The 15,536-nt window shown below is 31.3% G+C and overlaps 1 protein-coding gene and 1 non-coding gene across 3 annotated transcripts in view; both read left to right on the top strand.

The window, feature by feature from the left end:
• Axed (BTB/POZ domain-containing protein axundead) overlaps positions 1–15,536 on the top strand; it is a 27,801-nt gene continuing 12,265 nt past the window's right edge. Inside the window, exons 1-2 of one of the 2 annotated variants that reach the window (XM_072898606.1) lie at positions 1–157; positions 980–1,112. The gene's annotated coding sequence lies outside the window, so the exon portion shown is untranslated. Of the gene's footprint in view, positions 158–979; positions 1,113–5,447; positions 5,891–15,536 lie in introns of those variants that run through there. The other variant, XM_072898605.1, reaches the window with a different exon arrangement.
• On the top strand, positions 721–793 carry Trnak-cuu (transfer RNA lysine (anticodon CUU)). The gene has a single exon. It is a non-coding gene; the product is annotated as a tRNA-Lys (tRNA).

Raw genomic sequence — 15,536 nt, forward strand, 5'->3', positions numbered from 1 at the left:
ATTCAATTTCGTTGTGTACGCGTAATAACGAACGTTTGCAGAAACGATAGAAAGTTTTAACGCGTTGTACTTCTCTGGTCGGAAACTGCATTTGACAGAGATACTCGAAGACAAACTGGAAAAATTCGGGAAAACCTTTTTCCTATCGGGATATCACGTGAGTTACTGCGAAATTTATGTCGAAGCACTTTGAAATTCTCAATCAGATATGTAACGGATACAAAAGAAAATTAACACCTACAAAGGACATATTGACCTTATGTTTCTCTATAGATTTTCATAATTGTATTGAGATATGTGATTATAATGATGTTAAGACCGCTTTAGGTGATTTTTAACAAAATTTGAAACAGAATTTGATTTTGTGTGCAACACGTCCTGTAGAAAAAATATATTCGAAGAAAAAATATATCTACATATACAAAGTATATTTAAATGTGCATAAATATACATAAATATACATAAATATACATAAATATACATAAATATACATAAATATACATAAATATACATAAATATACATAAATATACATAAATATACATAAATATTAGTAAATGTGGTGTATAAAATTATAAATAGAATCTGTTTGGAATTTTATCAAACATTATCGGTTAAAATCAGCTTAATGTATAAAAAGTTTTCGCAGTAATATTTATAATTAATATTTAACCAATTTCTTTTCATTTCAAAAGGCTCTCTCAAAAATGAATTCTCATCTAGCCCGGCTAGCTCAGTCGGTAGAGCATGAGACTCTTAATCTCAGGGTCGTGGGTTCGAGCCCCACGTTGGGCGAATTTTTTTTTTTATTATATGATTATTTGTTATTTAGAAAAAAAACACCTATCTAAAACTTTTTGTTTTACTTTTATGAAATTGTCGAATACTACTTTTGAAAATTTGAAGGGAGAGATATAAGAATTGTATATAATATTATGAGAAACAACTTCCTCTTTTAATTGATTTATCTTTACTTTACAGGGAAAGCGCAAAACAAAGATGATCTTACGTCGTATTCTTTACTATAGTGAGTCTTTATCAACACTAATCCACCTGCGAATTAGAGACACACGCGGTTTAAGGTGACTGCATAAGGTGAACGGTCGTCCCTGAGGTAAGGAATTTATTTTTTTCTCGGTTGATTTATCAGCGTTTTTGTCGAAGCTAAATAGTGTTATATCCATAAAAAGTTGGTTTAAAGGACCACCGAGAAAAACACCTTTAGATTAGATTTGGCCAGTTTATGGCTGTAACCATAATTTTCAATCAGTATAGTGTCTACTTTCAACGTTTGATCATCGAGACTAGTTCTTCTATTTCAGTTACATTGTAATTTCGACAAGCAATGTATTAAAAATGTGTGTTTGATATTTAGAAATCAAAACATGTTTAATGTCGTGTACAATGACGATTGGTAATAGTGATCGATGTGAGAAATTGAAAAATTTTAGAAAAATAATAGCGACATTGAAGTAGTAATAATATGAAATAATTTCCAACGCGTTACAATTGACACTTATTATTTTTCTTTGGGATTTGTTTAATGATATTCTTAGATAAATAATTATCGCATTTTTTAAATAATGTTATAACAATTAGATTGAATGTGGAAAATATAATTAAATATCATTACATTATAATTATTATTAAATAACAAGATTTTCAATTTTCATTTTAACCCAACGTAATAATTGAATTTCGTATTCTTTGAATTATATATTATTCCACAGAGATAAAAATAAATACGTTAAAGAGTCGAAATAATTTAGCAGATTTAATAACCAAGATCCAGATTAATTGACGTCTACAGTATTCAATCAAGACGTCGAACCAAGCACGATTCATCTCAATTACGCGCGAGAAATTCAGCGTGTCATTAAATTCAGTCTCAAATCATTTCGCATGCCTCGCGGTCGCGGACAGTAGCCGCATGTAATGACACGTGTGTTATGTTTTTACTTCCGACATCATTATCCATCATCATCTATAAAAGAGAAATAAAGTCGAGTTTGATAATTATAATTAAGGTAAATTTTAATTTATAAATAAATTCATACATATACGAATTTAAGTTATAAATGAATATATATATTTAGATAAATGTAAATGATATTTTAAAACGTTGACAGTTTAATTTTAATGACAGATGCTTTGCTGAATCTAGAATAGATTTTTTTCTTATAAACCTTCTCAAAAGAGATAGTTATTGTGCTTCTTTCTCTCTCTCTCTCTCTCTCCCCCCCTCTCTCCCTCCTTCTCTCTCTCTCTCTCTCTCTCTCTCTCTCTCTCTTTCGCTTTCTTTTTCTCTTTATCTCAATAAATAGTTTGTGATAAATTGGATTTCTACAAATTCTTCAAATCATTTATCGTTTCAAGATGTTTTAATTTTTTTTAAATCGTTTGCACTTTGATAACTTGTGGATCAACGTGTCTGCATGCGCGCATTTGTTTCGTTATAGTTTTGATTATATTTATAACGATTTCGCTAACAGAATTTAGTATGAAACACGATTCTTAAGTTGATGAACGAGAGGGATCGGGTCACGTACAAGCAACTTTGTTGACGTAATACGAATCGATGCGTACGCGCGCAAGAAGTAAGTAAGATAAGAAGCGTGGAGACGGTCGCGGCGAGACGAAATCTCTCGCCATGTCTGACTAAGCTTGACACTTACTACTTGCCGCTTTCGCTTGATACTTCCGCGATTCATTCGCGATGTGTAATTTTCGGGCAACAGCTGATAAAGCTGTAATATTTTGACAAGTATATATTTCAATACAATATACGTTTTTTACATTTACATCTCTCCCGGGATTCTCGGTTAAATCAATTTCAATTTTTCGAGTTCTTAAATTGCAAAGAATCTTAAACATTTCTCGATCAAAGATTCTTATAAAGCTCAAAGTTTTTCTATGACGATTTACTTCCGCAATATTCCATATTTTCAGCGACTATTAACTCCATGTCTATAACCGAATAAGGTAGCTTGACCTATATTTGCGTTGGAGCTGTACGCTTGCGTGTTATCGAATCGATATTATCCCAATCGACAAGCGATAATAAATTCGATAATATATTTTTGTAGATTCAGTCAACGAAAGAAATGAACGGGAAAGAAATTTATTAATGACGTTTTTCTTGATTGATATAATTTTCGCTCATTTTTTGTAATTGGGAACGTGTTTTAAACATTATTTTTTTTGCTATGCAAAAAAATTAACTACAATTTAATGCATTGTAATATATATATATAAATATATATATATATTTATTTATTTATTTATTTATACACATAAAGCAGAACTTTTCCAAAAAGTATAAGTATGTTAACAAAATTGAAAAAAGTATTTTTAGCATTATTTTTAATTTTACATAAAAATAAATTTATGTCATGTCTTTTTCCAAAATTTAAAATAAATTTTGTGCAAGATTAATTATCTTTTTCTGTATTTTTATTTCTATTTATTTTTATATTTCTTCTATTTCTTTTTATTAATTTATTATATGTTTAAGCAGGGTGTTATATACTATCTGGAAAAACACGGAAAACCTTACAGAATTCTTACAGAATTTTTTGTATCTGAAGAAATCGGGGAGTTATCATAAAATTTTATTAGGACTCAGGAATTTAAAAAAATCCTCTCTTTGATAATTTTGCTTTTATACTGTAAATTATAAATATATATCTCTATTAATATTCAATGTTTTAACGAATATTGAATGTGCAGTATATATTTTTTATTTTAATTTTTAGTGATTAAAAATTGTTATTTTAATAAAAGCTATTTAGTTTTATCAGTACACTTGTAAAGTCTACAGCTTAAAACTTAAGTAACATTATGTTTTCCTTTGCCTGCATTAGTGTATGATAAACAAAATTTATTAGATAAATACAGTGGAATAAAATCTCAAAAATATTCTCTTTATTTGAAATTTTAAATACCTGGAGAGATTTTTTAATGATTTTTTTACGATCCCATCAGGGAATTTAATGATTTTTTTAAGATTTGGATAAACATTCTGTTAAGTTGTGTATGCGTTTTTTGACTGTTACATTTATATAAATTGTTCTAAAAAAATTAAATAGAATATTAATATTATTTATGAGATATTAAACTTTGTTATTTTTCATTGCTATTAAGTAAAATATACAATTAATGCATATGCAAGCTTTGTGAGATGAATCATGACAAGTTAGGAAGATAATGCCTTGTCTTTCTTTATCTGTTTTTTTCTCAGGAAGCTATGTGTCCTTTGACCTCCTCTTATTGCTTCTCGGATTGGATCGTATATTTCTTTATCTATCATGCAGTGGATATACCTCTGAATACCGTACAAGTTCATTTTGAGAAGCCGAATGTAATTATGTAACGACATCCGTTTTATTGAAATTAGCTTAGGATCTTAAAATGCCGCGACGAATGAGTCATTCAATTATGAATCCTCAAAAGTTGAAAAAGAAGCTTGTTAATTTCTTGACTCGCAGAGTAATTTTCATAATTCTCAATGAGAAATAATAAACGTTATTATCGAACACTTCTTATATACAGCACCGTACTGTTATCTATAACGTTGTGATCTAAAGAGTGAGTGTTGAAAATTATTAGATTCACTCACGATATAACGAATCAATTGTTCAACCAAAAATGGTGCGCATATTTGCGTTGAATTGATTGGCCTTCAACCCCGCATCGGTATTATGATTCGTGTCAATGCACCTTCGAAGAATTAGAAAGCGAAATAAAATAATACTTGTAATATAAACGCTTACATATATTTAATTAAACTTAATTTTTTACGTTTGTATTTGTTTTATTTATATTCACCGCTGTCATATTTCGCGGTAATTTTTTATTTCATATTATACATTCCATTTACCTCAAATTGTATACATATTCTATGCGAAATATTATATAATTATCTAATTATACTTTTTATTATATAAGAAAATGACAGTAGGCTCTTATAATTATTATGTAACTCAAATACTGTATCGATGAAACTTTATGAAGGTATAGCTTTTATTAGGCAGGTCAGAGTCAGATCATACTTTATTTCGGAAAGCCGATCTTAGCTATTTTTGTGAGTCCGTCTATTTATCTAGGTCAGGGGCATTTGGATAGAAAAGAGAGCCTGTTCTTTCTTCTCCACATGTATCGTTAACTCGGATTTTAACCGAGTCATTGACACGTCGAGTGAAACGTCGAGAGAAAAATTAATCGATCAATGCTTTCTTTCTGAGAGGCGATTTTTAAAAAAATATTTCTCGCTTGAGTCATTTGGAAAAAAAACAGAGATTACTATCTAAAGAAGGGTAAAACGTTTAATTTTTTTTTTTTTTTATCCCGCCGTGCTGTGTAAAAGCATTGGGACATACCAGGCGTCTGCGCATCGCATGAGTCGCGCTATGTATAGACGGTGATACGCCTGGGGCATCGGTTCCTTCGTGCGAATTGTATGTATGTTCATTGCAGGGCCGGTCATCGGCCAAAGCGCATCGAGCCGCTTCTCGGTGGAAACGTTGTTGAAAAAAAAAACGTCGTGTTTCCGAAAGTCGATACAATCGCGCAACCGAAGACGACAGATTCTCCGGGAGAGATTTGCAATTCTTTCAGTGATGTATATTGTTTTAGTTTGAAAAAAAAAAAAAAAAAAAAAATTATAAGATCTGATTACTTGAAATAAATGAAGCGTCTTTATGAGGAAGAAGTCGGAAGCAAATAGCAAGAATTATGAGTGAAATTTCAATGTGAATGTTTAATGAAAAAGTGCGCTTTCTTCATCAGCTGTTTATCGATTGTCAAATACATTTAGAAGTATTTTTCAATGAACGCGATCGATACAAGTGGGATTGCGCTTGGAACCAGCAGCCGTTTTACGAAAAATAAAAGGTAATTGTACAAATGTACACATTACGAAAATTAGGCTCTAGACTCTAATCTATTAACAGATATATTATCATAAGACTAATGTATAATCATCAACTAATGTATTAAGCAAAGAATGAGCTAATTAGAGCCGGGCGGAAGATCAAAGGAGCAAAATAAAAATAAAAATAATGTGTTAAAATTTATTAAAAAATGTAGAACGCGCGTGATGCTTCATGATTTTGCATGTGAATAATTATCATTATGTAGGGATTAATGTAATCTTTTTTTGTACTTTGCACTTGCTTCAGCAGCAACATATATTGAATAGAAATTAGTTGATAAACAATCCCTGCGCAAGGATGACATTCAAACACTTGAAGCGCATGTTCCATATTTTTAAATAATCTTTACAATTATCTTTATTTTATTTGTATTTTTATTTTGCGCCTTTGACTTTGTCCAGTTCTAATTAGCCTGGTTTTTTACTTAATATATTTCTACAAATTATGTAAAAGATCTCTTTGATACATAATACTCATATTAATACAACTCAGATTTTCAAAGTGTTACTAAGATAATTTAAAATTAAATATTAAAAATCAATTATGTAATTAAATACGAAAAACGTTCAAATTCCAAAATTGACTTTAAATTTGTCTGTCGTTAAACTTAATTAAATGTCGCGTTCGGCAAAACTGAAAATGACAAAGTTCATATTAATATAACTGGATAATCGATTGTTTCGCGTTTTTAGTAAACTAAAATTAGAATTTGTATCTAGCTAAATGCATTACTTTTGAGTTAAATGCTATGCTTGGAGGTCGAGACTGGCATAATATAATATGTGCGTGGACTGAATATACATAAAACGCTATCGCGTTCCTAACAATTTTCATGAGTTCTTCGTCGGTCACGATTTTGACTTTTAGAGTGTTCGCCGCTTCGTGTTACGTCAAAGCCACTTTTATCGAGCCAGAAATGTCGTCTGTTTGTCTGCTCGCAGAAAAATTATAAATTTCGGCGTACATAAAACGGCAGCACCGAGAGCCTCTTTACAGTAGCGGTGCGAATAAACATTTGTTTTTCGCGCCGATTATCTTCACGGACTGGCGACGGAGGAAACACAGATTGTTTAATCGTACATAATTATCCTTAAGGCCTACGTTAATTGTACGCCATATTTTTATTGTCGTACCGACAATTTCAACGTCAAGTAAAGTTAGGAAAATCGTCGAGAAGACTAATTCTAACAATACACGATTAAAGGACAAAAGAACAAAATTAAGGAAGAAATAATTTTCTGCGCCAACTTAAAAAAATAGGCTTTTTATTTAACGAAGGGAAAGTAATGAGAGATTATACATCGATAAAAATGCCTACAAAATAATTAAATAATTTAACAATATAAATTTAGAAAATTTTTTCTACACATAAACTGTGTAAAAATAATAATATATAATATATACATAATATATATATATATATATATATTATTATCTAAATTTATTAATTTAAAAGTAGCATCAAGTGAAAAATACAAAATCTTTTAATGAATCATCGATTATTAATTATATAATATATAAAGAAATGCATATGATTTTAAAAATCATTTTTTTCGACTCGTGACATTCTTTTCTTCCCTCGAGTTTACCGATACTATCGATTTCAATGTTGATGCTACGTGGAAAATCACATCACATGCAAATTATGCGATAATTTCCGTTGTCAGAGAGGCGCGAGATATCGATTATTTCGCATTCTCAGGAATTGAAGTGCGATCGATAGTGCTTTTCAGATTCTGGAAAACCGTTTGACGTTTCGTAGATTTGAATTTTATTTTTCTTTCTCATAAAGAAATTTTCGCTATAAACGCAATTCTTTATAATAGATACCAGATATTTTTTATAAAAGAACTTGGAGATAGTTTTTCTCAACTCGTAGTTCTACAAATGTATATATTTTTTGAGAACTGAATCAGCATATATATATATATATATAAAACACTCGGGGTCCGTTTTTCCAACGTCAATTTTAATTTTCTCATTATCAATTCAAATTATATTATTGTTTCGTCGTTAAAAAAATTCGGACAAATTCAAGAAAAAGAGACGAAGATATAATTTAAACCGAGATTAAAATTAAAATCGTTGGAGAAACTGCTGCTGAAGAATTAAAAATTAAATAAGTTTATACGTATTTAATATAAGTCATATCTGAAATGCATATATCTTAAATATAAAATATGAAGTTTGCAAATTACAAATTTTTCCGTCGAATATATATTTTAATCTTTAATTCAATATCATTCTACAAAGATCTTAAATTCCGAAATGACGGTGGGACATTTCGCGAGGACTGCCGTATAAATGCAAACAATTGTTCCGTGATGGAAGAGACCTGCGCGGTGTTCGTATGGATAAAATCGTTAGCAAGCTTCTCGATAATATCACGGGGTAGATTTGCCTGACGCGGTGCACAGACCTTCTTTCCCTCCTCCGAGTGAGGGCGAGTTACTGTGGCAGAGAATGTAGATACCTGTGGCCCCAAACTGTACACGAGTTGCGAGTATTGATCACGTCGCGTCGCCGACTCGACGTTCTGGAGCGGCCATCTTTAGAGGAAAGAGGGAATCGTTCGCAAAATTAACGCGCACTTTCCTTCCGACGCCACAAATTGCACGTGAAAATTTTCCAAGCCATAAAGACGCTTCTTTTTCTTCATTAGAATAATGAGAATAAAATAACTCGTCGTTAGAAAGTACGTCTCTCTCTCTCTCTCTCTCTCGCTCTCGCTGTCATTTATCTGTCAAATAACTAAATAAAAATAAAAATTAAATATTTATATATATATACTATTAAGTTTTTTTAAAAATAAACTTTGACAGATTTTTAAGTATACTCATCTATTTGTATATATTAATATATAGAAAATGTTTACATCAATAATATGTATAATTGTTCTATTTATTTCTCGTTTGCAGAAAAATGCAAATTTTGCATTCCTACATTCCTGTCTTATTTGATATTCAATGAAAAACTTAAATTTTAAATTATTATTTTAGCAAATGAATTGATTTTCCGAAATATATTTATCTCGCTCGTCGATTCTACGAGGCCGAGTGCGGAAATCGCGCAAGAATCCTAGAAAACAGACTCCAGTAATCCGACACGCGTGTAGATCATGTATAGTGTTTTCTCAGAGCGTCACGCACGATCTCTCGCTAAAGGTGTGAGTCAGATTATGAAAATGTATCGAGCGCGGCGTTTAAGAAGCTTTGCGTTGAAAAAAAACCGCTAACGACATGTTTGAGGTAAATCGACTCGGACAGAAAACGGAGTCACGAGTGTGTGGCTGACTACGTTTTTATCGACGCGTTCTATTATCGCGCAATTATATACGGTTCGACGTAGACGTATTAGTTGTCTTCCCGTCGCGTCGCGATCCTACTCTCGTACAGATGAATGAATCTTCGACCGATGTTGAACGTAAATCTTTCCTAGAAGTGATCCATAATGCATCCCGCGAATTTCTCTCTCATCGCATCGATAACGCATAAACGCCACACTCCGTTATCGCGCAATCGTATCGTTGCACATATGTTTTCTGCAGTAAGAACAAGCGTTTATCTTACAAAACTTCCGGTCGTCCTAATCTTTTTCAATTGTATCTTACTGATTCATAGGAGAATGTATATACGCGATATTGCTGACGGATTTAATGCGCGAGTAAATATTTTTCCTATAGCAAAATGAAACTTTACATAATAAATATTAAATATCCTTCGGCAGAAGCGTTCGTTATTATTAATGGTCTTACTCAATCGAGTGAGAATAACGCGGCGAATAATCAGCTCGGTCGTGCCTGATACGTCAATTTAAATTCGCAAATATCTATTAAAGCCATGCTCGATAATTATTCCGCGGACACGTGCATACGCGTGAGTAATAAGTTTATGCACCGGTCATTGCGTGTCCGAGCGGGACATACGAGCCGCTTTGGCAATTTGATTCAGTCAGCACCTATGACATGTACAATAAAATCCCGATTACTTTATGATTCATAGAAACACTTTTGCCTAATGCATTGGACAAATATAAACATTGGCGATACGGCGGTCTCGAGTTGCGAAATTCTAACGCAAATAATATAGCTTTCCGTATTACAATTTGATACTGTTAATATCAAATCTTGCTTTAATCCTCGCAACTCGAGGATGTCTTAAAATATTGTGCGTATTAACAATTGTTATTTAGATAAAACGTATCTTGCATTATGGTTTTATGGAAAATATGATTTAGAAATTAATTAGTTACGTAAAGGCTCTATAATATAATAATAAATATAAAATATTTGGCATTAGAGCAATAATATGTAAATATACAGAGGTAACTTATTATAAGATTGAGTATTGTATAGTAATATCGCATCTATTTATAAAAATAAAATTATTGAATTTAAACGGTTAATAATACCGCCAGAATTGTTAACACCATATTATAACTTTAAATTTTATGCTTATTATGATTTAGAACCTATCACCTAAATCAGATAATTTCTCGATATTTAAAAAAATTTTTTTATTGAATTAAATTTGATATCCATTATTTTAGATTATTGAAACGTTTAGATTGTTAGGATATTTGCAACTTTGAAATATTTAAAGAATGATAAGCCTTTAATGAAAGTATGCGGAACTTCCTGCAAATCAATGTCACATCTTATTATTAATTATTGTGGAAAATTGATATTAAAAGAATAATATTATGAAATAAACTATAAACAGTAATATGCGACAGATGTAAAGTTTGCAATTATTTCGTGTTAAAAATGCAATTTTATATTATTTTCTTAAATATTTGTTTTACAGTTACTACAATCGATAGAGCGGGTGTGTCGGTTCTCGATGCGCCCGGTAATTATTCGTGACCTCGCGCAATTATCATTGCTGATAAAGCTGCGATAATTTTCATCGGTTATCGAACGCGAACATTGGTACAACTATTGCGTAAAATAAGAGAAAAAAAGACAGAGAGACAAAGAGAGGCCTTTACTTTTCCTTATCGTAATTCCCGTGAATTAAAATTCTAATTATTCTAATTATTATAATTATTTGTAATATAATACTACTTGACCTTATTTCACTTTGTAATCAGCGTATTTGGTTCTTAAATATTCAAATGTTTCTCTACAGTACAAATAGTCAAAGAGTAAAATAATTTGTATAAACCGCGAAAATCAAGTTTGATTAATATTAAATTGAATTAATAAATTGTTCTCTCCGATCGATTAATTTTGATCTCAATTTTTTCTCAGTTTAAGAGAGTTCAACAAATAATTATTGTTTGAAAAAACTTTTGAAAATAAAAGACGAAATTAGTTTCGTTGCAGAGAGCAATTGAATAAAATTACGCGAAATTAATGAAATTATTGCACGATCAATTAAATAATCAATTAAATTGAAACTTTAATCATTTCACTTTCACAATTTTGTTGCTGTTTTAATTGTTTTTATTATTGTTATAATTGAATAATTTTGATTTGTAATGTAAACTTTATATAATTTTTTGCAAAAAACTCATGTTTGAATTACATCGGGACATAAATGCCTGTGTTTTAAATATTATCAACAATGATAATTGCTCATAACACGGTGGGAATAAGAGTAACATAATTTATTGCTACGAACTACTACTATTCTATGCTGCTGTCATACAAATCGCTATAGCCATTAAAATAATTAAATCGGTCATTGATGCGTGATAAACGCCTTTATATCGAATTAATCGTTGCACACAGAAAAGTTCGCGCAATTATTTTCCGTATCGTGGAAGCATATCCCGTTCACTTGGGTTTTTCTTCATTTGCAACATTTCTATCTCACTTCCTCACTCTTCCACATTCGATTCTTCACTTTCTATCCCTCTTCTTCTCGTTGCTCCCCGCATCCGTTGTTATGCTTCCTGTCTGGATGATAAAAAAAGTGTGGATAAAGTTGTTATACAAGGATTACATATTCGATATTACATGTTTTTCTAGGTCAAACGCGGGTTTTCTTCTCGCGCGGTAGAGGGGAGAGAGTTATAGCGCACCGGAGATAATGATTCATTATCTCGCGGTTTTATTATCTCGTAGGTACGCTGGAAATGTACTTCGCTTCGAATCGTTGGATTAGGACTAGAGGAAAAGATTTTTCTACTCCTGATGGCCAATCGAATACTGAGTGCAAAATGGATCCAAGTAAGGCTGGATATAGTGGTTTTGAGAGGGCAAAGACGCAATGTTTGATCTGGAACCATTTACTTGTCAGTTGTCAATCGGTCGGCATAGTTTCGTTGATTCTATCTTTCTTAAAGCTCGTATTAAACTACGCATTGAAGATTGAGACTGAGATTGAAGATTGAAAATTGACCAATCAGGATCAAAAAAATTTAGTTTCTCCTGTCCCGATTGGTCCAACTTCAATCTTTAATTTTTAATCTTCAATTTTCAATACATGGGCTCGATACGAGCTTCAGAGATAGTTGAAAGACGAGAGTCGTAGTTGCAAAAACACGTGGATCATCGTGTGATCGATCAGGACGATTTGATTTATGTTAGATCGAGCGAGTGTCAATCAGTTATATATTATATAAAGTGCAAATCATGAAAAAGTTAAACGTGTTCGCTCTAACACTTTTATTAATGAATAGTGTAAAAAACGGAGCGAATTGTGCATCAGGTGAGGCAAGTTTATTATCTTTAATTAATTAAATTCAGCGATTTTTTTATACATGATGTGCGAAGTAATTTTTAAATTAATTAATTAAAAAAATAAATTCTTATCACAACAATGAGAAACAGAAAAAAAAACTAATCCGTGTCATCTCAAAGAGATGAATCTAGAAGAGACAATTAACAAGAGATATCAAGAGATTCTTGAAAGAGCTTCGATTTTCTTAATATTTCTCTTTTTTCACTTCATTAGTGCTAGTTTGGATAGAAATCTTAATATTGCAGAATTTAAATTGTATATAAAATTAATATTTCTTAATCTATACATATATAATATAAACTTGATATTTTATAATACAAAAGATTTTATATGTTTAAAAATTATATATTATATACAGGGTGTCCGGTAATAATCGCCCGCTCTATCATTTTGCGATTTTCGCAATAATTATTAAAATGTTAATTAAAAACGCTCGAGAGGTGGGGCGATTATTACCGGACATTTTGTATTGTATATATAATAAACACCTTGTGTATGTACGTGCAACTCTTTTTTTTAATCTTAATTTTGATGTATAAAATAAAGCGAGAGATTCATTAAACTTAATATTAATTGACAATTTTTACTCAAGTCAGAATTTTCTTTTTCGCGCTTTGTATTAAAAAAAAAAAAAGAAAAAAATTAGTATAGCCAGCTCTCGAATGTTATTCGTGAAATGTACTTTGTCTTTACCATATCTTTCTTTACTTTTATCTATCTACTTATTATATCTCTCCTTTCATCTAGCTTTTCACGAGTATGCCTCTATTGACACTCAATTTCTCATCCGCTTGGCGGAGAATATCTTGCCTCAATTGCGGAGACCTTGCGGTCGCTAAAAACTCCGACGTACGTACGATTATTCATGAATATCAGGCGTGTGATATGTTTCTTCTTGAATTCAGCAACAACGTTCACCACATTTTACGATACCGATGATCGCGTCAAGGTTTTCGCGCGCGCGCGGCATACATTTTTTCGCACATTCACACATTGTGAGGGCTGCAGCTGTGCCACGTGTGGCGATTCAATTCGCACGTTTCTGCATTGTCCCCGTACATTACTATCCTCGTCACCCTCGCGATGCAACGATCGATCATGCGCACATCGTTGACGCGAGATCGAATTATTAATAGATATTTGCATACTGAATATACGCTCGTAAATGTCGCCTTTATAGCGCCTTATCTCTTAATTGGGCATTTAATTGAGAACCCTCGAGGTATACGGACTCGATGCGGAGACTGTGTTATACTAATTACATCGATCGTATCAACTTTGCAATCCATCTATTATTGAGTGCATTTAAAGATATAATAAAATATCAAAGGCCCGGTTTGTCTTTCTTTTTTTTTAATTTAATAACGAATTTAGTTGGATTGCGCATTAAAGGTTCGTATGCACATAATAAATTGTACACAAATTTACAATATAAACATAAGTAATTAAGGCTGATATTTATAATCCGTTCTCATATTTAAGATTGTCTTAATTTTAAGCAGGGTTGTGCCGTAGATTTGAAAATTACGTCTACATGAATTGTTTACGTATTGTCTACATAATGTTTACATACACTTTTTTCATGACAGTGTAAACTATGTAAGCTATTATAAATTAAATGTCAGAATGCAAAAAAGTGAATATAATATAAAATACAATAGTTAACGTTATCTGTATATGTGACTTTAGTTAATTTAACAAGAAATTGTGTAGTTATATTTACTTTAAAGCAATATGAAAAATAATATGTAAAGAAAGTCTTTGATAAGCCACATTGCATACATAGATTATTCATTGTTGACATAGATGACATGTTACACATAGTTTACATTGTTTACGAGTAGAAGTAGATTATTATAGTTTACGGATAAATGCCCAACTCTAATTTTAAGGTCTTAAAATTCTTTTCCGCCATCTGATTAGCTGAACGGAGTTTGAAAACAATTTAAAACCAGACTTTAGGTGATCTTAAGTATAAAAGTGAACTATGAATACCGGCCTAAGATAATTATAATATAGTATAAATGATTATTATTATTATTAGTATTAAATAATAATAATAGCTTTTAGTATTAATCATTTTATTTTTTTAATTATTTATAGCAGTATAAGTTTATATACATGACACCGGAAGGAATCACCGGTGTCTGTCAACTTCGGCGACCGAACACGTGTGCACGCTTCAAGTGTCATACTTTGTGTACATTTCGAGCGATAATCCTACACTTCGAATGTAGTCCAACCGAATTTGCTATTCGTTAGAAATGGACTTACGAGACTATAACTGTACATAAGAGATAAGAAAGCTTTAAAAAACATAGATCACGTTTACACCGTGCATTTAGGCCTCGGTCTATACCTCAAATTCGACCTAAAATTCTGAAACTCTCTATCCAATCTGAGTCAGTATATGTACATAATACTATCTCATTTCAAAAATGATTGCTTCTTGGCTTCATCCATATACTTCTTTCAACACGTTTAGTATTTAAATACATTTCTAAAATGTTAGCCATGGGAAACATTTTTATAAATTCCATTAACATTATTTCCTGTACAATTGTCGAATTTTGTCCCACATTTGTTTTCTTCGACGCATAATTTTCAAAGAAGAATTATTTCTTCTATTCATTTCTAAAATAATACTATGTTGAAAAAACATAATGTATTGTCGCAAAGATATGTGTATTATTTTATACATTATAAAATTATTTAAAGAAACTTAAAAAGATTAAGTTAACCCACGAAGTTCGAATAAATACAATCGATTTCAATATGGTGTATACGCGTGATAAACATCATAGATGACCCTGACTAGCGTGAACTAAATTCAACCCTGTCAATTTCTAGGTCTCTTTGTAAACGACTGACGACTAGATCTACTTTGAGTCACGGCTTAGGTCAGGCCGCGATCAG

The sequence above is a fragment of the Anoplolepis gracilipes genome, chromosome 8 (assembly GCF_047496725.1).
Source record: "Anoplolepis gracilipes chromosome 8, ASM4749672v1, whole genome shotgun sequence".
Classification (NCBI taxonomy): Eukaryota; Metazoa; Arthropoda; class Insecta; order Hymenoptera; family Formicidae; genus Anoplolepis; species Anoplolepis gracilipes.